Source organism: Palaemon carinicauda, chromosome 43 (genome assembly GCF_036898095.1).
Source record: "Palaemon carinicauda isolate YSFRI2023 chromosome 43, ASM3689809v2, whole genome shotgun sequence".
Lineage (NCBI taxonomy): Eukaryota > Metazoa > Arthropoda > Malacostraca > Decapoda > Palaemonidae > Palaemon > Palaemon carinicauda.
The window spans coordinates 39,673,471-39,699,076 of record NC_090767.1 but is presented as its reverse complement, the minus strand read 5'-3'; the positions used below and the strand labels follow the sequence as shown (position 1 = coordinate 39,699,076).

Here is a 25,606-nt window from a genome sequence, read left to right as displayed (position 1 = left end):
AAAGTAGAAGGTAAGGTAATAATCATGCAATCTTTAGATACAGAAGGAAAATCAGTGAGACTACTTCGGAACCCTATTAAGGTGGAGAGATATTTAAGGCAGTCGCCGTTTGCACAGAAAAACGTGGTAGACTATAAAACCAATGAAACTAAAAACCATCTGGTAGCAGTTTTTAATGAAAAGGAAGACATAAATGATTAATTGACTCTAACAACTTTTGGTCCTCAAGAAGACACATATCGGGTAAAATGTCGGCAACCTATAGGAGATACTAGGAAAGTAGGGGTACTAGGACCAATCTATGAGGAAATAGAAGAAGAGGAAATTAAGGAATATTTGGAAAATCAGGATATTAAGGTTGGCAAAATAGAAAGGATGTGGAAAGGTAAGAGAGAGGATGGAGTAAAAGCTAAATGTGTAAAGATTACATTTTAGGGAAATGAAATGCCAGAAAAAATAAACTTTGGGAACAGAATACTGGAAGTTAGGCCGTTTATACCAAAGGTCATTCAGTGTTTCAAATGTCAGAGGTTTGGTCACCATCAAGACGACTGTAAATTGAAAATAAATAAATGTGTAAAACGCGGGGAGACCATATGGCCAAAGAGTGCAGTAAAGACCTAAACAAGGACCAATTAAAGTGCACAAATTGCTCGGAAAGCATGTCGCTAGTTATAGGGGTTGTGAAGTAGTTAGAGAAGCCCAAAGAATACAGATAGTAAAAAGCATTGGAAAATGTACCTTATGACCAAGCTAAAGTCAAATATTATCAGTTGAAGAGGGAAAATGTGAGGGGTCATGAAAAATATGACCAGGTAAGTAATAAAACAACAGAAACAGGGACGAAGGGTGACATGTTAGGTTCAAATCTTAGTACTAAACAAATACGAGACGAAACTTTCAAGAGAAATTATGCTGAAATTGTGAAAAGGCAGAAAATAAAAAACGAATGATAAAAGCTGTCAAACTGAAGGGAAGGAAACTGAACACAAAGAAAGTTCTAAAACTGAAAACAAAATGGACTCGGAAATAATAATAAAATTATGCAGATTCATTTGTGTTGTACAAAGAATTTTGGCCAATAAGGAAACTTCTGATAGTCATTCAATATTATTGGATGAAAATGTTAGAAGGGAAATGCTAGTAACGTTTGGTGTAACTGTTGACGATGGGGAATTGGAAAATCTTAGAAAGGATTTAAGCGTAAGGGAAAAACCAATAGCAAGTAAAAAGGGATATTAATATGTCAAAATGATCTATAGTTCAATGGAATGCGAGGGGTGTGTGTAACAATCTGTCGGAGTTAAAACTGATGTTGTACAGTGTCAAACCTCATGTTTGCTGTGTATGTGAAACATTTTTGAAAGAAGACCAACAGGTAAAGTTTATAAACTATAGAGTTCTAAGGAAAGACAGAGTAGGTCAAAGAATGGGGGGTTGGGTTGGGTTTGTAATGATCCTTATTAGACCACAGAATATCCAAATGGTAATATGGAAGTTCAACACATCAAAGTTAAACTCAAGAAAGGTAATTTTGATATAATAAATGCGTATAACCCTAGTGACAGGTTGACTAAAGTGGAATTTGTTTATTACATAGAGAAACTTGGGAGAAATTTTATAATTGTAGGGTGTGGAGAATTTTTCAATGGTTGCGTTCTGAGTGGGAACTTAGTCCGGGAAAGTCTCCTTATAACAGTTACACAAAGTTCAACAGGGGAGGATAGGAGCACTTACTCTCGGGGCACAAACACCCTGCTAATACTTTACTGTCACAATTCACAAACCAACACTCTACATACAAAAGGGGGAAATTTTACTGTCCAGAGGCCGAAGCACTCCACACGTAGGATTAAGAATAATTTATGGCCTACTCTAGCTTTGTCAGGTCTATAGTCATCGCATTCTCAGGCTCTGTTCCGGCTCCGTCCCAGCTACCCCAATGAAATGCTGGACAGTTATTTTACGTTAATGTAAGGTAGACAAAATCCAAAATGGGAGCAGTGATGTAAAGTAGTTTAAAAGTTTAAAGATAAGGATCTTTACCTTCGAAGCAAATATATTAATGCAAAGTTCCTCGCTGTTACCACCTATAGACTTACTTAGGTTTTCTCTTTAAATATTGGGTACTTTGTCCCGTGATCAACTATTCATTTCACACATTAAAATAAATGAGGGAGCAAAAATACTAAGGAGGTTTGATTAACCTAATATTGATTTATTCACAAATTTACATGAAAGAAACGGACATCTTAACAACACAAAAATGGAATAAAAAGAGATGCAATTCAAATAATGAAAATGATGAGTTAGACACGTGGTCTGCAACAATCAAAATAGGGTCTGGCACGTGGCCCACGTGACCCAGAGACTATGTTAGTCTCAAAAGGCAAAAATTTGTATAGAAAAAATATATACACACAATCCCACCGCACACAGTCCGAATAGTGTAATTAGCCAGGTACCCTATCAAGTTAAATTTAGTCTAAGCTAATAAAAAATGGGGGAAAACTAAATGGCCATTGATGTAGTACCTGCACTCCTTTGAAGTTTAGTCCTATGCCCGTGATAGCTGTTGACCTGGTTGTCGCACTAATTTCTTGCCTGGCTCACCCCAAGAATTCTCACTGTAGCTGTAACTAGGTACACCAGGGACCTCTTCTCAATCTCTCCGACCGGCAGCAACAGGACTCGTTGGTGAGACACGTTTTGGAAGAGGGGGATGGGGTGAGCCAGAAGTGCACGGATTAACTACTGACCAGGCTAGTCAGTTGGTCACCACAGCTTCTTGATGAATGGGCCCGACACAGAGGTCGAGGAGATCACCTGGCTTCACCTTGCTAAACAAGTGACGGTCATGATGCGCATGGTAATCCATTGGGGTTGCCATATCGGGACTTAAGGACAGGGCAATATATTGTTGAAAGGAGTGCAGAGGAGGCAGGATTTTGTACTAAATACTCAGATAAATCTTGCTGCTCTGAGGGAGGTTATATATACAATAATCCTACCTATTCTGGCTTGCTAAAAATTAATATTTAAAATGATTAATTAGCAATGGACTGGTACGATGGGCATACATCTTAAAATTAACAAACCTTAATCGGTATTGAGAAATATAAGATGCATTAATTCAGCAGTATTGAAATTGATATAAAAATTGCAGTTTTAGGAATTTAATCTCGACCCATGTAGTTTAAGGAAAGAACCAACATACGCCGTGGTTACACTAAGGCCCTCTAACGTGCGTATCTACGCTGTGACGTCACGAGCATGGCGTGCGCCACTGTCAACAAGTTTAGGTTAGTTCTCCCTATATTTCGTTAAAGAAAACTAGATGTAGGAGAGAATGTTTAAGGGGTAGCTATAGTATTAGTAGAAGAGAGCTAAAAATATGATTAAAAGAAGAAGAGTGAAGAAAATTCTTCACACCCTGGGGATAAAGGGGAGGAAAAAGGGAGAGGGGTTAGTTCCGGCAAATGTGATTCAACTACTTGTTAGTATGAGCGAGATAAGGTTACTGGCTGAATGATGAGTGAAGTTGTTCTTCACATCATCGTCCGTTTAAAGTTAACAAAACGCTGTTGGCGTTAATTAAAATCAATTGAATCAAAATTTATGCTTTCACGTGAATTTGGGGAAAATTGAACCACGCAGGCAATGTTTCACGGAAGCGTTAATATAAGTAAATGATCAGTGTTAACTTGAAACGTACGATGCAATAGTAATTAAAGGATTAAAAACACTCAATTCTTCCCACCCTAGGGGTACGGATAGAGCAAACAAAACGAAAGCCAATAACGGTCAAGTTCAGCAACAAGTCAGGCCAAATGACAAATTAAAAATTATGGGGGTGAATCCCAATCCCGGTCTGACACCCAACGTTTTACATGAAATGATTTTACATATAAAGTGACTGGCATGATGAAAGCTTTGAATTTGTCACCTGACAAAAGGAGAAAAGTTACCTCCTTCTCGGCTTTAAAAGGTGAAAAGTTATTTGACACTAGCCTGAATGATAAAATGAGACAAACTAGGTCCTTGGGGACATCGTATTTCTGACAACTAAGGTCTTGGATGTCATTTTCAAGGGAAATGTTTGCAAGGTGAACATTAAAAACAATACTTAATTTCAGCACGAGCTGAAGGATGTCAGGGGGATTATGGCAACATGACAAGCTGTCAAGGCAAAAATTAAATTCACGCTTTGAAGTTAAAGCAAGGGATTGGCTGAAAAAATGCTGCTGAATGACTTGGCAAAAATAATAAAGGTTTAATGTGACGTCATATAGGACTGAATAAAAATGATGAATGGTGTTCATGGTACCGTTATCCTTAAGCAAATTGATTTGTAAACAGGCTCTAAGCTCCGGTGCTAGGTCTACCTGTGTGACCTTCACTAAATCCGCCGTCAGTGCACAAGGTTCATTTCTGACTGCTAAGGTCTTAACCTTGTGATCACGCGGCTCTTTCTGAGGGCGGGTTTCAAATCCTAACGGGGATGTTTTAGCGTCAACACGGGCTGGAGCGGAAGTTACGGGCTTAAGAATAGGACAGTCAGGCAACGTGAGCACTGGTCCATGGGATGGTACGACTTTAATGATTGAATCTACAACCGGTACAGGCCTCTGCTGGCCATCACGCACACGGTTAAGTTGTGTGGTATCTGCGCTACCACTTGGGGGGTCCATGACAAGACAATGAACGGTATTTCCTCCGGGACGGACTGTCACCGGCGGCAAAGACAAAGGGGGTTGAGGGCGATTAAACGCTGGTGGCTTAAGGTTCGGAGATGAGGATAAAGCAGGTGGGGCTGACTCAAAATTACTAATCGTATGCCGTGTTGGCAACATAGTATTGGAATGTGAAGATTTTACAGGTTGAGGAATTGAGACAAAATTACGGACATTGCGCTTGACTGCCGATACGTTAGAAGTAACAATTAGGGGACGTGTCACTGAAGGTGTTGCATTCGAAGAAGAACAAGACTGATTAGGTTTTATAAGTAAATTTGGATGAGCCATGAGGCTATTAAAAGCAATCTCAACTTTACTCGACCAGGCAGCAAGTACGGGATAATTTAATTTAACAATGGGATGGTCGTAATGACGTCTCCAAAAATTCTTGTAATTGCAAAGTTCGTCTCTTACTTTACTAATTTCACTTTTAAAATGACTCACGGCTTCAGGACCCATGTTGGGAAAATCTACTGAAGCGAGAGCATGAAGTGCTAGGTCTGCGTCCTCACAAACAAAGGTGAATGTTAATTCCTGTTCCTTAAGCCTAGCGTTAATCTCCTCGGGGCTAAGCGTTTCCGCCTTAGGCGTTGGAGGGATGTTTACGTTACTAGTGAAGTCCGCCATCTTGGAATGACCACGTTTGATGAACGGATTCGTAAAAGCAAACAAAGGGTAACTGAATTTTCAAAAGAAATGTAAAAATGAAACTTTACAAATTTGAAAGAGTGATAAATGAATATCTAAATTTACTCATGATAGGTGGAAAAAGTTAAATGGACAAAAAACATATAAATCATGAAATTACTTTAAAATTCAAAGTGACCGGGTCCAACAAAGCAGACGATGCCCAGGTCACGTGACGTTAAAGACTTTGCCAAAATGAATTATTTACGCGAGTGGCGATAATAACTAATGAATTTACTTTAAAGTAGAACATATTAGAAAGCACATGGGCTTATGAATGCAAAGATTCAAGTTAAAATAACAGGTCGAGGCTGACACTGTTGTGACGATTTCACAATTACGGGCGCACTAAGGCAGCCACTGATCTATTCAAAATGTAGATTGGCGCACAAGGCAGCGACTTTAAAGAGCACTCTCGTGGAGGCTAAACAAATATGAATTTCCCTCACGCGGAGGTAAAACAAAAATATCCTCGCTAAAGGACAAAAACAATATTTCCTCGCTAAAGGAACTTAAATGAACTACACGAAGTTATTTACTTACGGTAGCAAACAATTACGACCCTTAGTTTGGGCTGTAAACAAGATCCGCCATCTCGGAACAAACACGTGGAATGAAACGGACTTGGGGTTAAGTTTCTACATTACTCGTAAGAACACTTGAAATTATGTTACGCCAATTTGCTCTTTAGGACAAGGACATGTGCTAGGTATACGGTGATGTTAGTTAGAAAAGTTAAGGTTGGTTAGGGAAGGTAAACGACACAAAGGAAGGTAGACCAAGGTACAAAATGTTACAAATTAGATGCTTAGCTAGCAAAATTAGTTGACAGAACGAGTACACCGGCGCTCTAGCTGAGCAGTAAACACGGGCGTCTGAACAACAAAAAACCTTAGTTCAAGTAGCTTAGAACTTTCTGGTATAAGTGGATTCCGCCACACGTGGGTGAACGGATCCGAGATAAAGTGAAGTTCCTACGACAAATTCTAGTCTTTCTGTAGAGAACATTCAAGCAACAAATTAACCTGGTTACGTAGCTCTTTCCTTAAACACGTGGTCGATACAAAAACATCATGATGATTACAAATTTCTCTTCCCAATTAAAGTCTGGGCATTACACATTCGACAAACTGGCTGTGTGCGCGTGGGTAAGTGATATAGCGAGTTACTATATGCTTAATCAAGCTGATTAATTACGTTAATGCTTCAGAAATCAAAGGTAAAAGATCCGGTTCGAAGGACCACTCGTGTGGAGAATTTTTCAATGGTTGCGTTCTGAGTGGGAACTTAGTCCGGGAAAGTCTCCTTATAACAGTTACACAAAGTTCAACAGGGGAGGATAGGAGCACTTACTCTCGGGGCACAAACACCCTGCTAATACTTTACTGTCACAATTCACAAACCAACACTCTACATACAAAAGGGGGAAATTTTACTGTCCAGAGGCCGAAGCACTCCACACGTAGGATTAAGAATAATTTATGGCCTACTCTAGCTTTGTCAGGTCTATAGTCATCGCATTCTCAGGCTCTGTTCCGGCTCCGTCCCAGCTACCCCAATGAAATGCTGGACAGTTATTTTACGTTAATGTAAGGTAGACAAAATCCAAAATGGGAGCAGTGATGTAAAGTAGTTTAAAAGTTTAAAGATAAGGATCTTTACCTTCGAAGCAAATATATTAATGCAAAGTTCCTCGCTGTTACCACCTATAGACTTACTTAGGTTTTCTCTTTAAATATTGGGTACTTTGTCCCGTGATCAACTATTCATTTCACACATTAAAATAAATGAGGGAGCAAAAATACTAAGGAGGTTTGATTAACCTAATATTGATTTATTCACAAATTTACATGAAAGAAACGGACATCTTAACAACACAAAAATGGAATAAAAAGAGATGCAATTCAAATAATGAAAATGATGAGTTAGACACGTGGTCTGCAACAATCAAAATAGGGTCTGGCACGTGGCCCACGTGACCCAGAGACTATGTTAGTCTCAAAAGGCAAAAATTTGTATAGAAAAAATATATACACACAATCCCACCGCACACAGTCCGAATAGTGTAATTAGCCAGGTACCCTATCAAGTTAAATTTAGTCTAAGCTAATAAAAAATGGGGGAAAACTAAATGGCCATTGATGTAGTACCTGCACTCCTTTGAAGTTTAGTCCTATGCCCGTGATAGCTGTTGACCTGGTTGTCGCACTAATTTCTTGCCTGGCTCACCCCAAGAATTCTCACTGTAGCTGTAACTAGGTACACCAGGGACCTCTTCTCAATCTCTCCGACCGGCAGCAACAGGACTCGTTGGTGAGACACGTTTTGGAAGAGGGGGATGGGGTGAGCCAGAAGTGCACGGATTAACTACTGACCAGGCTAGTCAGTTGGTCACCACAGCTTCTTGATGAATGGGCCCGACACAGAGGTCGAGGAGATCACCTGGCTTCACCTTGCTAAACAAGTGACGGTCATGATGCGCATGGTAATCCATTGGGGTTGCCATATCGGGACTTAAGGACAGGGCAATATATTGTTGAAAGGAGTGCAGAGGAGGCAGGATTTTGTACTAAATACTCAGATAAATCTTGCTGCTCTGAGGGAGGTTATATATACAATAATCCTACCTATTCTGGCTTGCTAAAAATTAATATTTAAAATGATTAATTAGCAATGGACTGGTACGATGGGCATACATCTTAAAATTAACAAACCTTAATCGGTATTGAGAAATATAAGATGCATTAATTCAGCAGTATTGAAATTGATATAAAAATTGCAGTTTTAGGAATTTAATCTCGACCCATGTAGTTTAAGGAAAGAACCAACATACGCCGTGGTTACACTAAGGCCCTCTAACGTGCGTATCTACGCTGTGACGTCACGAGCATGGCGTGCGCCACTGTCAACAAGTTTAGGTTAGTTCTCCCTATATTTCGTTAAAGAAAACTAGATGTAGGAGAGAATGTTTAAGGGGTAGCTATAGTATTAGTAGAAGAGAGCTAAAAATATGATTAAAAGAAGAAGAGTGAAGAAAATTCTTCACACCCTGGGGATAAAGGGGAGGAAAAAGGGAGAGGGGTTAGTTCCGGCAAATGTGATTCAACTACTTGTTAGTATGAGCGAGATAAGGTTACTGGCTGAATGATGAGTGAAGTTGTTCTTCACATCATCGTCCGTTTAAAGTTAACAAAACGCTGTTGGCGTTAATTAAAATCAATTGAATCAAAATTTATGCTTTCACGTGAATTTGGGGAAAATTGAACCACGCAGGCAATGTTTCACGGAAGCGTTAATATAAGTAAATGATCAGTGTTAACTTGAAACGTACGATGCAATAGTAATTAAAGGATTAAAAACACTCAATTCTTCCCACCCTAGGGGTACGGATAGAGCAAACAAAACGAAAGCCAATAACGGTCAAGTTCAGCAACAAGTCAGGCCAAATGACAAATTAAAAATTATGGGGGTGAATCCCAATCCCGGTCTGACACCCAACGTTTTACATGAAATGATTTTACATATAAAGTGACTGGCATGATGAAAGCTTTGAATTTGTCACCTGACAAAAGGAGAAAAGTTACCTCCTTCTCGGCTTTAAAAGGTGAAAAGTTATTTGACACTAGCCTGAATGATAAAATGAGACAAACTAGGTCCTTGGGGACATCGTATTTCTGACAACTAAGGTCTTGGATGTCATTTTCAAGGGAAATGTTTGCAAGGTGAACATTAAAAACAATACTTAATTTCAGCACGAGCTGAAGGATGTCAGGGGGATTATGGCAACATGACAAGCTGTCAAGGCAAAAATTAAATTCACGCTTTGAAGTTAAAGCAAGGGATTGGCTGAAAAAATGCTGCTGAATGACTTGGCAAAAATAATAAAGGTTTAATGTGACGTCATATAGGACTGAATAAAAATGATGAATGGTGTTCATGGTACCGTTATCCTTAAGCAAATTGATTTGTAAACAGGCTCTAAGCTCCGGTGCTAGGTCTACCTGTGTGACCTTCACTAAATCCGCCGTCAGTGCACAAGGTTCATTTCTGACTGCTAAGGTCTTAACCTTGTGATCACGCGGCTCTTTCTGAGGGCGGGTTTCAAATCCTAACGGGGATGTTTTAGCGTCAACACGGGCTGGAGCGGAAGTTACGGGCTTAAGAATAGGACAGTCAGGCAACGTGAGCACTGGTCCATGGGATGGTACGACTTTAATGATTGAATCTACAACCGGTACAGGCCTCTGCTGGCCATCACGCACACGGTTAAGTTGTGTGGTATCTGCGCTACCACTTGGGGGGTCCATGACAAGACAATGAACGGTATTTCCTCCGGGACGGACTGTCACCGGCGGCAAAGACAAAGGGGGTTGAGGGCGATTAAACGCTGGTGGCTTAAGGTTCGGAGATGAGGATAAAGCAGGTGGGGCTGACTCAAAATTACTAATCGTATGCCGTGTTGGCAACATAGTATTGGAATGTGAAGATTTTACAGGTTGAGGAATTGAGACAAAATTACGGACATTGCGCTTGACTGCCGATACGTTAGAAGTAACAATTAGGGGACGTGTCACTGAAGGTGTTGCATTCGAAGAAGAACAAGACTGATTAGGTTTTATAAGTAAATTTGGATGAGCCATGAGGCTATTAAAAGCAATCTCAACTTTACTCGACCAGGCAGCAAGTACGGGATAATTTAATTTAACAATGGGATGGTCGTAATGACGTCTCCAAAAATTCTTGTAATTGCAAAGTTCGTCTCTTACTTTACTAATTTCACTTTTAAAATGACTCACGGCTTCAGGACCCATGTTGGGAAAATCTACTGAAGCGAGAGCATGAAGTGCTAGGTCTGCGTCCTCACAAACAAAGGTGAATGTTAATTCCTGTTCCTTAAGCCTAGCGTTAATCTCCTCGGGGCTAAGCGTTTCCGCCTTAGGCGTTGGAGGGATGTTTACGTTACTAGTGAAGTCCGCCATCTTGGAATGACCACGTTTGATGAACGGATTCGTAAAAGCAAACAAAGGGTAACTGAATTTTCAAAAGAAATGTAAAAATGAAACTTTACAAATTTGAAAGAGTGATAAATGAATATCTAAATTTACTCATGATAGGTGGAAAAAGTTAAATGGACAAAAAACATATAAATCATGAAATTACTTTAAAATTCAAAGTGACCGGGTCCAACAAAGCAGACGATGCCCAGGTCACGTGACGTTAAAGACTTTGCCAAAATGAATTATTTACGCGAGTGGCGATAATAACTAATGAATTTACTTTAAAGTAGAACATATTAGAAAGCACATGGGCTTATGAATGCAAAGATTCAAGTTAAAATAACAGGTCGAGGCTGACACTGTTGTGACGATTTCACAATTACGGGCGCACTAAGGCAGCCACTGATCTATTCAAAATGTAGATTGGCGCACAAGGCAGCGACTTTAAAGAGCACTCTCGTGGAGGCTAAACAAATATGAATTTCCCTCACGCGGAGGTAAAACAAAAATATCCTCGCTAAAGGACAAAAACAATATTTCCTCGCTAAAGGAACTTAAATGAACTACACGAAGTTATTTACTTACGGTAGCAAACAATTACGACCCTTAGTTTGGGCTGTAAACAAGATCCGCCATCTCGGAACAAACACGTGGAATGAAACGGACTTGGGGTTAAGTTTCTACATTACTCGTAAGAACACTTGAAATTATGTTACGCCAATTTGCTCTTTAGGACAAGGACATGTGCTAGGTATACGGTGATGTTAGTTAGAAAAGTTAAGGTTGGTTAGGGAAGGTAAACGACACAAAGGAAGGTAGACCAAGGTACAAAATGTTACAAATTAGATGCTTAGCTAGCAAAATTAGTTGACAGAACGAGTACACCGGCGCTCTAGCTGAGCAGTAAACACGGGCGTCTGAACAACAAAAAACCTTAGTTCAAGTAGCTTAGAACTTTCTGGTATAAGTGGATTCCGCCACACGTGGGTGAACGGATCCGAGATAAAGTGAAGTTCCTACGACAAATTCTAGTCTTTCTGTAGAGAACATTCAAGCAACAAATTAACCTGGTTACGTAGCTCTTTCCTTAAACACGTGGTCGATACAAAAACATCATGATGATTACAAATTTCTCTTCCCAATTAAAGTCTGGGCATTACACATTCGACAAACTGGCTGTGTGCGCGTGGGTAAGTGATATAGCGAGTTACTATATGCTTAATCAAGCTGATTAATTACGTTAATGCTTCAGAAATCAAAGGTAAAAGATCCGGTTCGAAGGACCACTCGTGTGGAGAATTTTTCAATGGTTGCGTTCTGAGTGGGAACTTAGTCCGGGAAAGTCTCCTTATAACAGTTACACAAAGTTCAACAGGGGAGGATAGGAGCACTTACTCTCGGGGCACAAACACCCTGCTAATACTTTACTGTCACAATTCACAAACCAACACTCTACATACAAAAGGGGGAAATTTTACTGTCCAGAGGCCGAAGCACTCCACACGTAGGATTAAGAATAATTTATGGCCTACTCTAGCTTTGTCAGGTCTATAGTCATCGCATTCTCAGGCTCTGTTCCGGCTCCGTCCCAGCTACCCCAATGAAATGCTGGACAGTTATTTTACGTTAATGTAAGGTAGACAAAATCCAAAATGGGAGCAGTGATGTAAAGTAGTTTAAAAGTTTAAAGATAAGGATCTTTACCTTCGAAGCAAATATATTAATGCAAAGTTCCTCGCTGTTACCACCTATAGACTTACTTAGGTTTTCTCTTTAAATATTGGGTACTTTGTCCCGTGATCAACTATTCATTTCACACATTAAAATAAATGAGGGAGCAAAAATACTAAGGAGGTTTGATTAACCTAATATTGATTTATTCACAAATTTACATGAAAGAAACGGACATCTTAACAACACAAAAATGGAATAAAAAGAGATGCAATTCAAATAATGAAAATGATGAGTTAGACACGTGGTCTGCAACAATCAAAATAGGGTCTGGCACGTGGCCCACGTGACCCAGAGACTATGTTAGTCTCAAAAGGCAAAAATTTGTATAGAAAAAATATATACACACAATCCCACCGCACACAGTCCGAATAGTGTAATTAGCCAGGTACCCTATCAAGTTAAATTTAGTCTAAGCTAATAAAAAATGGGGGAAAACTAAATGGCCATTGATGTAGTACCTGCACTCCTTTGAAGTTTAGTCCTATGCCCGTGATAGCTGTTGACCTGGTTGTCGCACTAATTTCTTGCCTGGCTCACCCCAAGAATTCTCACTGTAGCTGTAACTAGGTACACCAGGGACCTCTTCTCAATCTCTCCGACCGGCAGCAACAGGACTCGTTGGTGAGACACGTTTTGGAAGAGGGGGATGGGGTGAGCCAGAAGTGCACGGATTAACTACTGACCAGGCTAGTCAGTTGGTCACCACAGCTTCTTGATGAATGGGCCCGACACAGAGGTCGAGGAGATCACCTGGCTTCACCTTGCTAAACAAGTGACGGTCATGATGCGCATGGTAATCCATTGGGGTTGCCATATCGGGACTTAAGGACAGGGCAATATATTGTTGAAAGGAGTGCAGAGGAGGCAGGATTTTGTACTAAATACTCAGATAAATCTTGCTGCTCTGAGGGAGGTTATATATACAATAATCCTACCTATTCTGGCTTGCTAAAAATTAATATTTAAAATGATTAATTAGCAATGGACTGGTACGATGGGCATACATCTTAAAATTAACAAACCTTAATCGGTATTGAGAAATATAAGATGCATTAATTCAGCAGTATTGAAATTGATATAAAAATTGCAGTTTTAGGAATTTAATCTCGACCCATGTAGTTTAAGGAAAGAACCAACATACGCCGTGGTTACACTAAGGCCCTCTAACGTGCGTATCTACGCTGTGACGTCACGAGCATGGCGTGCGCCACTGTCAACAAGTTTAGGTTAGTTCTCCCTATATTTCGTTAAAGAAAACTAGATGTAGGAGAGAATGTTTAAGGGGTAGCTATAGTATTAGTAGAAGAGAGCTAAAAATATGATTAAAAGAAGAAGAGTGAAGAAAATTCTTCACACCCTGGGGATAAAGGGGAGGAAAAAGGGAGAGGGGTTAGTTCCGGCAAATGTGATTCAACTACTTGTTAGTATGAGCGAGATAAGGTTACTGGCTGAATGATGAGTGAAGTTGTTCTTCACATCATCGTCCGTTTAAAGTTAACAAAACGCTGTTGGCGTTAATTAAAATCAATTGAATCAAAATTTATGCTTTCACGTGAATTTGGGGAAAATTGAACCACGCAGGCAATGTTTCACGGAAGCGTTAATATAAGTAAATGATCAGTGTTAACTTGAAACGTACGATGCAATAGTAATTAAAGGATTAAAAACACTCAATTCTTCCCACCCTAGGGGTACGGATAGAGCAAACAAAACGAAAGCCAATAACGGTCAAGTTCAGCAACAAGTCAGGCCAAATGACAAATTAAAAATTATGGGGGTGAATCCCAATCCCGGTCTGACACCCAACGTTTTACATGAAATGATTTTACATATAAAGTGACTGGCATGATGAAAGCTTTGAATTTGTCACCTGACAAAAGGAGAAAAGTTACCTCCTTCTCGGCTTTAAAAGGTGAAAAGTTATTTGACACTAGCCTGAATGATAAAATGAGACAAACTAGGTCCTTGGGGACATCGTATTTCTGACAACTAAGGTCTTGGATGTCATTTTCAAGGGAAATGTTTGCAAGGTGAACATTAAAAACAATACTTAATTTCAGCACGAGCTGAAGGATGTCAGGGGGATTATGGCAACATGACAAGCTGTCAAGGCAAAAATTAAATTCACGCTTTGAAGTTAAAGCAAGGGATTGGCTGAAAAAATGCTGCTGAATGACTTGGCAAAAATAATAAAGGTTTAATGTGACGTCATATAGGACTGAATAAAAATGATGAATGGTGTTCATGGTACCGTTATCCTTAAGCAAATTGATTTGTAAACAGGCTCTAAGCTCCGGTGCTAGGTCTACCTGTGTGACCTTCACTAAATCCGCCGTCAGTGCACAAGGTTCATTTCTGACTGCTAAGGTCTTAACCTTGTGATCACGCGGCTCTTTCTGAGGGCGGGTTTCAAATCCTAACGGGGATGTTTTAGCGTCAACACGGGCTGGAGCGGAAGTTACGGGCTTAAGAATAGGACAGTCAGGCAACGTGAGCACTGGTCCATGGGATGGTACGACTTTAATGATTGAATCTACAACCGGTACAGGCCTCTGCTGGCCATCACGCACACGGTTAAGTTGTGTGGTATCTGCGCTACCACTTGGGGGGTCCATGACAAGACAATGAACGGTATTTCCTCCGGGACGGACTGTCACCGGCGGCAAAGACAAAGGGGGTTGAGGGCGATTAAACGCTGGTGGCTTAAGGTTCGGAGATGAGGATAAAGCAGGTGGGGCTGACTCAAAATTACTAATCGTATGCCGTGTTGGCAACATAGTATTGGAATGTGAAGATTTTACAGGTTGAGGAATTGAGACAAAATTACGGACATTGCGCTTGACTGCCGATACGTTAGAAGTAACAATTAGGGGACGTGTCACTGAAGGTGTTGCATTCGAAGAAGAACAAGACTGATTAGGTTTTATAAGTAAATTTGGATGAGCCATGAGGCTATTAAAAGCAATCTCAACTTTACTCGACCAGGCAGCAAGTACGGGATAATTTAATTTAACAATGGGATGGTCGTAATGACGTCTCCAAAAATTCTTGTAATTGCAAAGTTCGTCTCTTACTTTACTAATTTCACTTTTAAAATGACTCACGGCTTCAGGACCCATGTTGGGAAAATCTACTGAAGCGAGAGCATGAAGTGCTAGGTCTGCGTCCTCACAAACAAAGGTGAATGTTAATTCCTGTTCCTTAAGCCTAGCGTTAATCTCCTCGGGGCTAAGCGTTTCCGCCTTAGGCGTTGGAGGGATGTTTACGTTACTAGTGAAGTCCGCCATCTTGGAATGACCACGTTTGATGAACGGATTCGTAAAAGCAAACAAAGGGTAACTGAATTTTCAAAAGAAATGTAAAAATGAAACTTTACAAATTTGAAAGAGTGATAAATGAATATCTAAATTTACTCATGATAGGTGGAAAAAGTTAAATGGACAAAAAACATATAAATCATGAAATTACTTTAAAATTCAAAGTGACCGGGTCCAACAAAGCAGACGATGCCCAGGTCACGTGACGTTAAAGACTTTGCCAAAATGAATTATTTACGCGAGTGGCGATAATAACTAATGAATTTACTTTAAAGTAGAACATATTAGAAAGCACATGGGCTTATGAATGCAAAGATTCAAGTTAAAATAACAGGTCGAGGCTGACACTGTTGTGACGATTTCACAATTACGGGCGCACTAAGGCAGCCACTGATCTATTCAAAATGTAGATTGGCGCACAAGGCAGCGACTTTAAAGAGCACTCTCGTGGAGGCTAAACAAATATGAATTTCCCTCACGCGGAGGTAAAACAAAAATATCCTCGCTAAAGGACAAAAACAATATTTCCTCGCTAAAGGAACTTAAATGAACTACACGAAGTTATTTACTTACGGTAGCAAACAATTACGACCCTTAGTTTGGGCTGTAAACAAGATCCGCCATCTCGGAACAAACACGTGGAATGAAACGGACTTGGGGTTAAGTTTCTACATTACTCGTAAGAACACTTGAAATTATGTTACGCCAATTTGCTCTTTAGGACAAGGACATGTGCTAGGTATACGGTGATGTTAGTTAGAAAAGTTAAGGTTGGTTAGGGAAGGTAAACGACACAAAGGAAGGTAGACCAAGGTACAAAATGTTACAAATTAGATGCTTAGCTAGCAAAATTAGTTGACAGAACGAGTACACCGGCGCTCTAGCTGAGCAGTAAACACGGGCGTCTGAACAACAAAAAACCTTAGTTCAAGTAGCTTAGAACTTTCTGGTATAAGTGGATTCCGCCACACGTGGGTGAACGGATCCGAGATAAAGTGAAGTTCCTACGACAAATTCTAGTCTTTCTGTAGAGAACATTCAAGCAACAAATTAACCTGGTTACGTAGCTCTTTCCTTAAACACGTGGTCGATACAAAAACATCATGATGATTACAAATTTCTCTTCCCAATTAAAGTCTGGGCATTACACATTCGACAAACTGGCTGTGTGCGCGTGGGTAAGTGATATAGCGAGTTACTATATGCTTAATCAAGCTGATTAATTACGTTAATGCTTCAGAAATCAAAGGTAAAAGATCCGGTTCGAAGGACCACTCGTGTGGAGAATTTTTCAATGGTTGCGTTCTGAGTGGGAACTTAGTCCGGGAAAGTCTCCTTATAACAGTTACACAAAGTTCAACAGGGGAGGATAGGAGCACTTACTCTCGGGGCACAAACACCCTGCTAATACTTTACTGTCACAATTCACAAACCAACACTCTACATACAAAAGGGGGAAATTTTACTGTCCAGAGGCCGAAGCACTCCACACGTAGGATTAAGAATAATTTATGGCCTACTCTAGCTTTGTCAGGTCTATAGTCATCGCATTCTCAGGCTCTGTTCCGGCTCCGTCCCAGCTACCCCAATGAAATGCTGGACAGTTATTTTACGTTAATGTAAGGTAGACAAAATCCAAAATGGGAGCAGTGATGTAAAGTAGTTTAAAAGTTTAAAGATAAGGATCTTTACCTTCGAAGCAAATATATTAATGCAAAGTTCCTCGCTGTTACCACCTATAGACTTACTTAGGTTTTCTCTTTAAATATTGGGTACTTTGTCCCGTGATCAACTATTCATTTCACACATTAAAATAAATGAGGGAGCAAAAATACTAAGGAGGTTTGATTAACCTAATATTGATTTATTCACAAATTTACATGAAAGAAACGGACATCTTAACAACACAAAAATGGAATAAAAAGAGATGCAATTCAAATAATGAAAATGATGAGTTAGACACGTGGTCTGCAACAATCAAAATAGGGTCTGGCACGTGGCCCACGTGACCCAGAGACTATGTTAGTCTCAAAAGGCAAAAATTTGTATAGAAAAAATATATACACACAATCCCACCGCACACAGTCCGAATAGTGTAATTAGCCAGGTACCCTATCAAGTTAAATTTAGTCTAAGCTAATAAAAAATGGGGGAAAACTAAATGGCCATTGATGTAGTACCTGCACTCCTTTGAAGTTTAGTCCTATGCCCGTGATAGCTGTTGACCTGGTTGTCGCACTAATTTCTTGCCTGGCTCACCCCAAGAATTCTCACTGTAGCTGTAACTAGGTACACCAGGGACCTCTTCTCAATCTCTCCGACCGGCAGCAACAGGACTCGTTGGTGAGACACGTTTTGGAAGAGGGGGATGGGGTGAGCCAGAAGTGCACGGATTAACTACTGACCAGGCTAGTCAGTTGGTCACCACAGCTTCTTGATGAATGGGCCCGACACAGAGGTCGAGGAGATCACCTGGCTTCACCTTGCTAAACAAGTGACGGTCATGATGCGCATGGTAATCCATTGGGGTTGCCATATCGGGACTTAAGGACAGGGCAATATATTGTTGAAAGGAGTGCAGAGGAGGCAGGATTTTGTACTAAATACTCAGATAAATCTTGCTGCTCTGAGGGAGGTTATATATACAATAATCCTACCTATTCTGGCTTGCTAAAAATTAATATTTAAAATGATTAATTAGCAATGGACTGGTACGATGGGCATACATCTTAAAATTAACAAACCTTAATCGGTATTGAGAAATATAAGATGCATTAATTCAGCAGTATTGAAATTGATATAAAAATTGCAGTTTTAGGAATTTAATCTCGACCCATGTAGTTTAAGGAAAGAACCAACATACGCCGTGGTTACACTAAGGCCCTCTAACGTGCGTATCTACGCTGTGACGTCACGAGCATGGCGTGCGCCACTGTCAACAAGTTTAGGTTAGTTCTCCCTATATTTCGTTAAAGAAAACTAGATGTAGGAGAGAATGTTTAAGGGGTAGCTATAGTATTAGTAGAAGAGAGCTAAAAATACGATTAAAAGAAGAAGAGTGAAGAAAATTCTTCACATAGGGGATTTTAACGCTCATCACTCCTTGTGGGAACCTGATATTGCCGAAAACAAAATCAACAGCAGCGGGAAAAGGATGGTGGAAGTATTTAATGAACACGACAATTTAGTACTAATTACAGGGACATTTTCAACAATAGATTTATGTTTCAGTTCATCCACAATAGCGAATTATTTTAATATAAAAGAGCTAGCTGACAGGGGTAGAGATCACACACCAATTCTAATATATAGTGACTTGGAAAACGAACAAACTGGGTTATGGAAAAGAAAGAGGTGGGTGTTGGGAGATGTTATAATCATCTGTAAAATTAATTATCCAACAGAGGAATAAGGATTAAATTTAGTCTCTAAACCCACATAAATGTTCTTTTGTAAAGAGACTACATTTAATGCAACGATTTTGCAACAGAGAAACCACAGGAGGTTGTTTTAACTATAAATAAATGTAAATGTATTTAAATGGAAACGGTGTTAATAAAGTGTGAGATATATATATATATATATATATATATATATATATATATATATATATATATATATATATGTATATATATATATATATATATATATATATATATATATATATATATATATATATATATATATATATATATATATATATTTCTCATTATAAAAACGATATCAATGGAAGGGGGGAACATGGATATTGTTTGAATAAAAGGTATTAAGCCTCATGTGGGTGAGTGAACATATTATATCATTCATAACATTCGGTGAAGGAGTTAATTTTTGCTAACAGACTAACACTTAAAATTTGTCAACTGTATCGATCAGATCTAATATTTTATCATGTATCATATTTACAGGGAAGTACAGTGGCTGAAAGAAGTGGGCCAGATCTCCTACTGATATGGAAGAAGAAGAAGAAGAAGAAGTCCTGACTCCTGAGTCGTCGTCTCTCCTCTCCTGTCTCCGACTTCCGCTTGCCATTGAACGTGGGCGTCGTAACGGGCGTATTACTCTCGATATCCGGTTACAATCGTTTACGAAATAACATTTGCTTTGTGTTCCTTAAATCGTGACTTGAGTGATATATTATTGTTCCCCAACAACGAGTGTTTGAAGCCAAAGAAGGAATTAATGACTTAGAATAATGAATTCCACCACTGAAGAGTGTTGAGAAGCTCCCCAGAACGCCATGTTTTACACGTCGGCAACAGGTAGGGTCATTTGGGTTGCACACACATAATTCCGTCATATATTGGATTTACTTGTGTTTATATATATATATATAATATTATGGAACGAAGCTCCCTTTTAAGTGTAGCATGGTGGAACAAACACGGCACATTTCCTTTGACTTAATTGTAAGCCCCACTGCATTGCTAGGTTTTCTATAAGTTTGATGCTGTAGCTTTTGATTAAACTTTATTTCTCATTTTTCTGAATCTTGCATAGATGCAGCTAGTTGTCAACAAGGGTTTTTTTTTTTCATTTTCACCACTTTCTTAATCTTACATGTATGTTGGGTAAATTTACAGTTTCATCCACTATTGGGAAACTGGAATAAAAAGATAATTGTTGCATCAGAAATAGTGTTGTTCCAACGAATTTAACTTTTATTTTGACCGCAAACCATCCGTGTACAATCTTTTCATTATCCGAAGATAGCCGCTACCTGGACATGAGAAATGAACAGCTGTGGGCTATCAATTAGTAGAGATATTGGGTACTACTATAATCTCGAGGTATTGGGGTATTATTGTACTGTATTACAGGGCAATGTAACCTAGGAAAAAATACTTCTTTTTTCAAAAAATGGGTGACTCCCAGTGGGAACTCGTGTTTTTGGATGGGGAAAACATACTTGGGAAACGGTATATAATGGTAAAACAAGCCTTTTTTTCTCTATACATTACCTTCTTGCATTTGTAATAAACGGAGGAAAAGACAAAACAGTATAAGAGGATAAACTTTGGAGGCGCCGCTGCAAAGGCTATGTGTCATGAAAAATATGGTAATATTGAGCTGCGGCAGTGATAGCGTAACATGCTAACATTAGCAGTGATGTTCTTTTTATTTTTTGTCATTGTACTTGTCGGTTGTAAACGCTCGTTCGTTCGTTTTTTCATAGGTTTCGACCTTCTGTGCAAAAACCCCTCCTCCGTTCTTCTCTATCCGTGAAATTTAACTAATCGACTTCACCTGCTTTATTTAAGTATATGACTTGATTACAACTATACCATTCCTTTTATGTAATACTGTACCCTCGTATACATATTACGTTTGACCTAAGTATTACTTGTTTTATTATCTGTTAACATAAAATCACCTCATTTTATATTCCCATTAAATATTATTTATCATACACTCCATTTTATCTTGCTATATTTCTTTTATACATTTTATTACCTTGTTACGCCCCTATTTCACATAAATACTTGCTCTGGACAAGTTTCCCATTCTGGTTCATTCATGTTTACTCTCTAGACTCCGTTGCTTTTCTGTTAACCAACCAGAACCCATACGTATGGAAAGTTTGCACAGGGGGTTTAATATTTCCCAACCCACCCCTTCCAACAAACCCTTTTCTGTGGAAACATTACCCTGTAGTACAGTACAATAATACCCTTTTGGTATGCAAGTTAGAGGAGCTGGCTGCTCATATACAAAGGCCCTTACCTGTATTGATAAGCCCTATCACTGATATTCATAATAGACCTATGACTGTATCAGTCACAAATGTTGACATACAACCTGTGGGTTTGAATGACTGCAAAGATATTGAAAAAAATCTCATTCTTACATATTATTATTATTATTACTTTGTTCTGTACACTATTTATTAGGGGTTATACTTTCGACGGAGCTGGAATGACGAGCCTTTAAAATTTAGCGAGGCTTGACTACCCACACCGCTAGTTAGCATGGAGTATGGGGGGGTAGCTTGCTACCACTCCTGTTCACACACCTATGATTTAGCTCGCTTTACTTTTGGCTCGGATGGAGAGCTGTTTTTTTCCGCTCTTCCTCCTCGCCTATTCTGGACTGCCATTAATTTTAGGGTACAATCTTTTTATCCGAAGATAGCTACCTGGACATAAGAAATGAACAGCTCTAGTTTATTGACTATTAAGGCTAGGTAGTGGCAGACGATGCTATTGGGTACTTTTATCTGGAGGTATTTGTATACGAAAATACTTAATCAAAGAAATTTACATATACTGTAGTACATTTGTTTTGCATAGGGTTTCAGTATTAACTTATCTGTTGAAAATATCACTATTACAGTAGTAGACATGTGGGGGTGTATGTATGATAGGGGCCACCTGTATGTATAGTGAGATTGACGAAGACTGGGGAAGTTTAAGGGCACGGCTTGGGGGTTAAATTGGTTGGAGTCCTTTTTTTTTATGCAAGTTGGTGGAGCTGGCTGCTCATGTACAAAGGCCTCGACCTTTATCGATAGGCCCTATCACGGATAATCTTAATAGACCTATCACTGTATCAGTCACAAATGTTGACATGTGACCTATGGGTCTTCATTCCCTGCTGTTGTGTGCAGGCCCGTTCCCCTGCCTGTGGGTTCGCTAGATAGTAGGTAGAGACAGTGGGAATCTCGTTAATCCATTCATGCGCGTCACTAATTAGATGACGAGGCATTTGGCTATTTTTTTTCTGTCACCTAACCTTATCTGAGAGCTCTCATCTAACATCTAACGATTGCTACCTAGCACCACTTGGTTCCTCACTGCTAAGTCTCAAGGTTATTTTCCTTTTGTGATACAGGTGATGATGTTCTTCATCTGCTAAGTAGGTATTTACTCAGGAACCAGGTTACAACAGATCTTATACTTAACCTACTCCTTACATGCTAGCCTTGAAATTATTAGAGCTACAACGGTCCACCCGATCTTAAACTGTCTTCTGCTGTAATCTCCACTCAACGGGGACGCAGTTTTTCTGTCCCCGGAGGAACATCGGTCGGTTGATCTTTGTGGCCGGAGACACTAGGTTACGTCGCCGCCGCCCGCCATGCCCATATAGTTTGAGTACATGGACAATCCACCTTCTAGAATCTTTACAGTCATCAAGTCCATGTCACTCACAATCATCTTAAGCCTCTGGCATAGGTTGATAGTCCCTCTAGACAGAACACCACGCCAGTTTCCAGTTATTGCCTTGATAGTGGGTTCTGTCCCTGTCAGCTCTTTGACGGCATCTCTGATGCATGTTGTGATGTACTTAGCCACTTTTGCTGCATCAAAGAACTCAAGGGGTCTCACGTTGGCGTCTGCATTAACTTGAACATCTGTTACCATAGATTCACCTTGCATCCATAACACCAGATCTGGCTTACGGAGCCCTTGTCTTGTGGCGATCTGGGGTTTGCTTGCTATGAGATACCCTGCTTCAACGTCTTTCTTTCCTATGAGGTCTTTGATTTTGTCATGCCTCCTGATTCTCTGTGGCTGAACTGCTGGACACGTCAGCATGATGTATTGCAGGGTTTCGGGGGCATTACAGCCTAGGTCGCATCGGCTGCTCTGTAATCTTCCTCGTGCGTTACGGGCCGGTGTTGTCAGAATACCTAGTTTGAATTTCACGGCGTTAGAGACTGCTCCCCCTTTCATCAGACATGTGCCAGAGTCCAGCCATTTGGGCCTGAGTCCATAAGGCCCCTCTCTGAACCCACACCCATCTACTGTACTATAAAGACTTGATCCCCAGTGTTGTTGGACCAGTTCAGCAGCAATCCCTGCTACCAACAGATCTGGAGATCTTGTCAAACGTCTGTAGCATTCTAGCAGGTCCTTTGGAACGCCACCGGTAAAGCTGTAGATTCCGAGGCCTCCAGCGGCTGTACCTGCGTAGAATGCCACGAGTGGTGTGTTACCTTATCAACTGAAGTAAGGTGATATTTCTTGAGATTTCCATGTACGGCTATGTGCTTTAGCCTTGGTATCAGCATGTTCTTTAATGACCAGAACTTTTGCTGAGGCTTCATTGGCACCACGTGGAGATCCCCAGCTCAGTCCTGGTCTTTCCAACTAGCTTCGCACCGTTAGCATTTGCCACCAGCCCGACCTCAATTCCCAGATACTTGTAAAAGCCATCGGGACTGGTGGCCGGGATGTTGTCATTCCCATATACGATTGGGCGGCTATCTACATACCAAGTATTCCTGCTGCGATCGCCGACTATCCCTGCTGTGGCACACTTCCCTAAGCCGGCCTTAAGGCCCAACTTGCCTGCTTCATCCATTAGGTTCTTAATGGCCAATGTCAAACCAACTCTGGTTGAGGCCACAACAACGATGTCGTCGGCGAACGCCAGGAACTTGATTGTCTCTCCTCTTAGCATAGCCCCCGCGCCGTCGGGGAGTTTTGCGAGAGCTCTATCTACGGCTAAGTTGAATAGCAGGGGGGATAGCGGGTCACCTTGCATAACGGCCCTTGTGATCTTCACTGTGACACCAGATACCTCCGTGCTCATACTTTGGTAGAAGTTTTGGAGGTACTGGGTCATCTCCTCATCGAGGCCAGCCGCTCTTATGGTGTTCAAGAGGGCTGGGTGGTTAATGGAGTCAAAGGCCTTCTTAAAGTCTATGAAGGCGATGTATAAAGACTTTGACTCGCATTTCACCTCCTTGATCCACTCCTTGAGTAATACGAGGTTACTGCTGACTCCTCCTTCTGCTTTGAAGCCTTCCTAACAAATCGAAGAAGGAATGCGCGCTGCCGGTCGCTTAGTCAGAATCTTGTGTAGCCCCCTCGTCACAACAGATGTTACTGTATAGTGATTTTTGGAAGTCCCCGGCCTCTTGAGGGACGACCTTTTTGGGCAACAGGGTAGTCCTTCCCTTTACCCATTCCGTGGTCGATATCCGCGAGCTGATGATCTTGTTATACAGCTCCACTATTCTTTCGTTAGCCACCACTCTGAAGTTGGCAGATCTTATGCCGTCTGGGCCCGGTGACGTCTAAAAACTCGTTCTCTTCTTACTTACACCAGTCAATGTCTTCAGCTGTTACTGGCCCCAAGATGGTGCATTGTCGGGTAGTAATGTCATAGTCAGTAAAGTTGGCTTCGCCTGGGCGTCCGAAAAGAGAAGTTCAATAATCCACTGCCCCTGGCGGAAGGCTTGGATTAGCCAGCAGGTCCTTAGCAAGGATGGCGTTCTGGGCAGTGCAGCCTCTATTCTTAACCCAACCACGTTGAGTAGCAGCGTACTCCTGCCATATCCTTATTCTTCTTGATAGATTCATTGCCTGATGTCCTCCTCCTCTGTTACATGGTCCTCTTGATCTCGTCCCAAATATCACATTTTTGAGTGCGTCGATGTCCTTTGGTGTTTTTGCTTCCTCCGATGATGTCGATCCTCTCTCTCTCTCTCATTTGAAGACTGTGATCTCCCACTTCCATCTGGGCTGGATAGGGGGGATCCTCCGTGATCTGGAACGCTGACAGTAAAGGCGCTCCCTGCGGATTCGAGATAATTGTTCATCCCATCACTTGTCTCATCTTCAGTGTCGTCAGGTTCAGGTGGGTTGTAGGGAATTGCTGCGTCGCTGGTCCTAGTTCGTGGGTCGTCTGGTCGGTGGTCTCGTAGTCGGGCTCCTGTCCTCCTCCTTCGTGGGCGCGGTCATCTCTACAGTAGCTGCTGATCTTCCCATCATTGATTGAAGGTTGCTGCTGTAGCCTCCTCCACCCGGATCCTGGTCAGCATTACCTGGCAGTCTTGGAGTGGTGGAGTTGCACTGTAGGTTGTTTGTTGTGCCTTTGCAGCCATCTTCCTCTTGTATTTAGTTGTCGTCCTCTTGGTGCGGATGCTTTCCAGCGTCCGCAGGGGTAGAATTATCTCCTGTATCAGTTTATGGATGTGGAGGTCATTCTTATTTGAGAGCTCGAACATAATCATCTGGTTCTCTTCGTCCGAATTTCAGGCGTGCCTACCCCCCCCCCCCCCCACTTGGTCGTCCACGCTGGCTTCGGCTTCACTCGTAGTAGTCTTTAGTTGATCTCCGTTGAACTCCTTCTCCTTCATCAGAATCTCCTTGAGTAAGTTCTGATATATTGTGGACTTTCTCTT

The 25,606-nt window shown here is 40.8% G+C and overlaps 1 long non-coding RNA gene across 3 annotated transcripts in view; it reads left to right on the top strand.

Annotated features, from left to right (window-relative positions):
- The first annotated feature begins 19,447 nt into the window (after positions 1 to 19,447).
- Positions 19,448 to 25,606, top strand: part of LOC137633413 (uncharacterized) — a 326,557-nt gene continuing 320,398 nt past the window's right edge. The window contains exon 1 of one of the 3 annotated variants that reach the window (XR_011042206.1): positions 19,448 to 19,733. This is a non-coding gene — a long non-coding RNA (uncharacterized lncRNA). The remainder of the gene's footprint in view (positions 19,734 to 25,606) is intronic. The other 2 variants (XR_011042203.1, XR_011042205.1) reach the window with 2 other exon arrangements.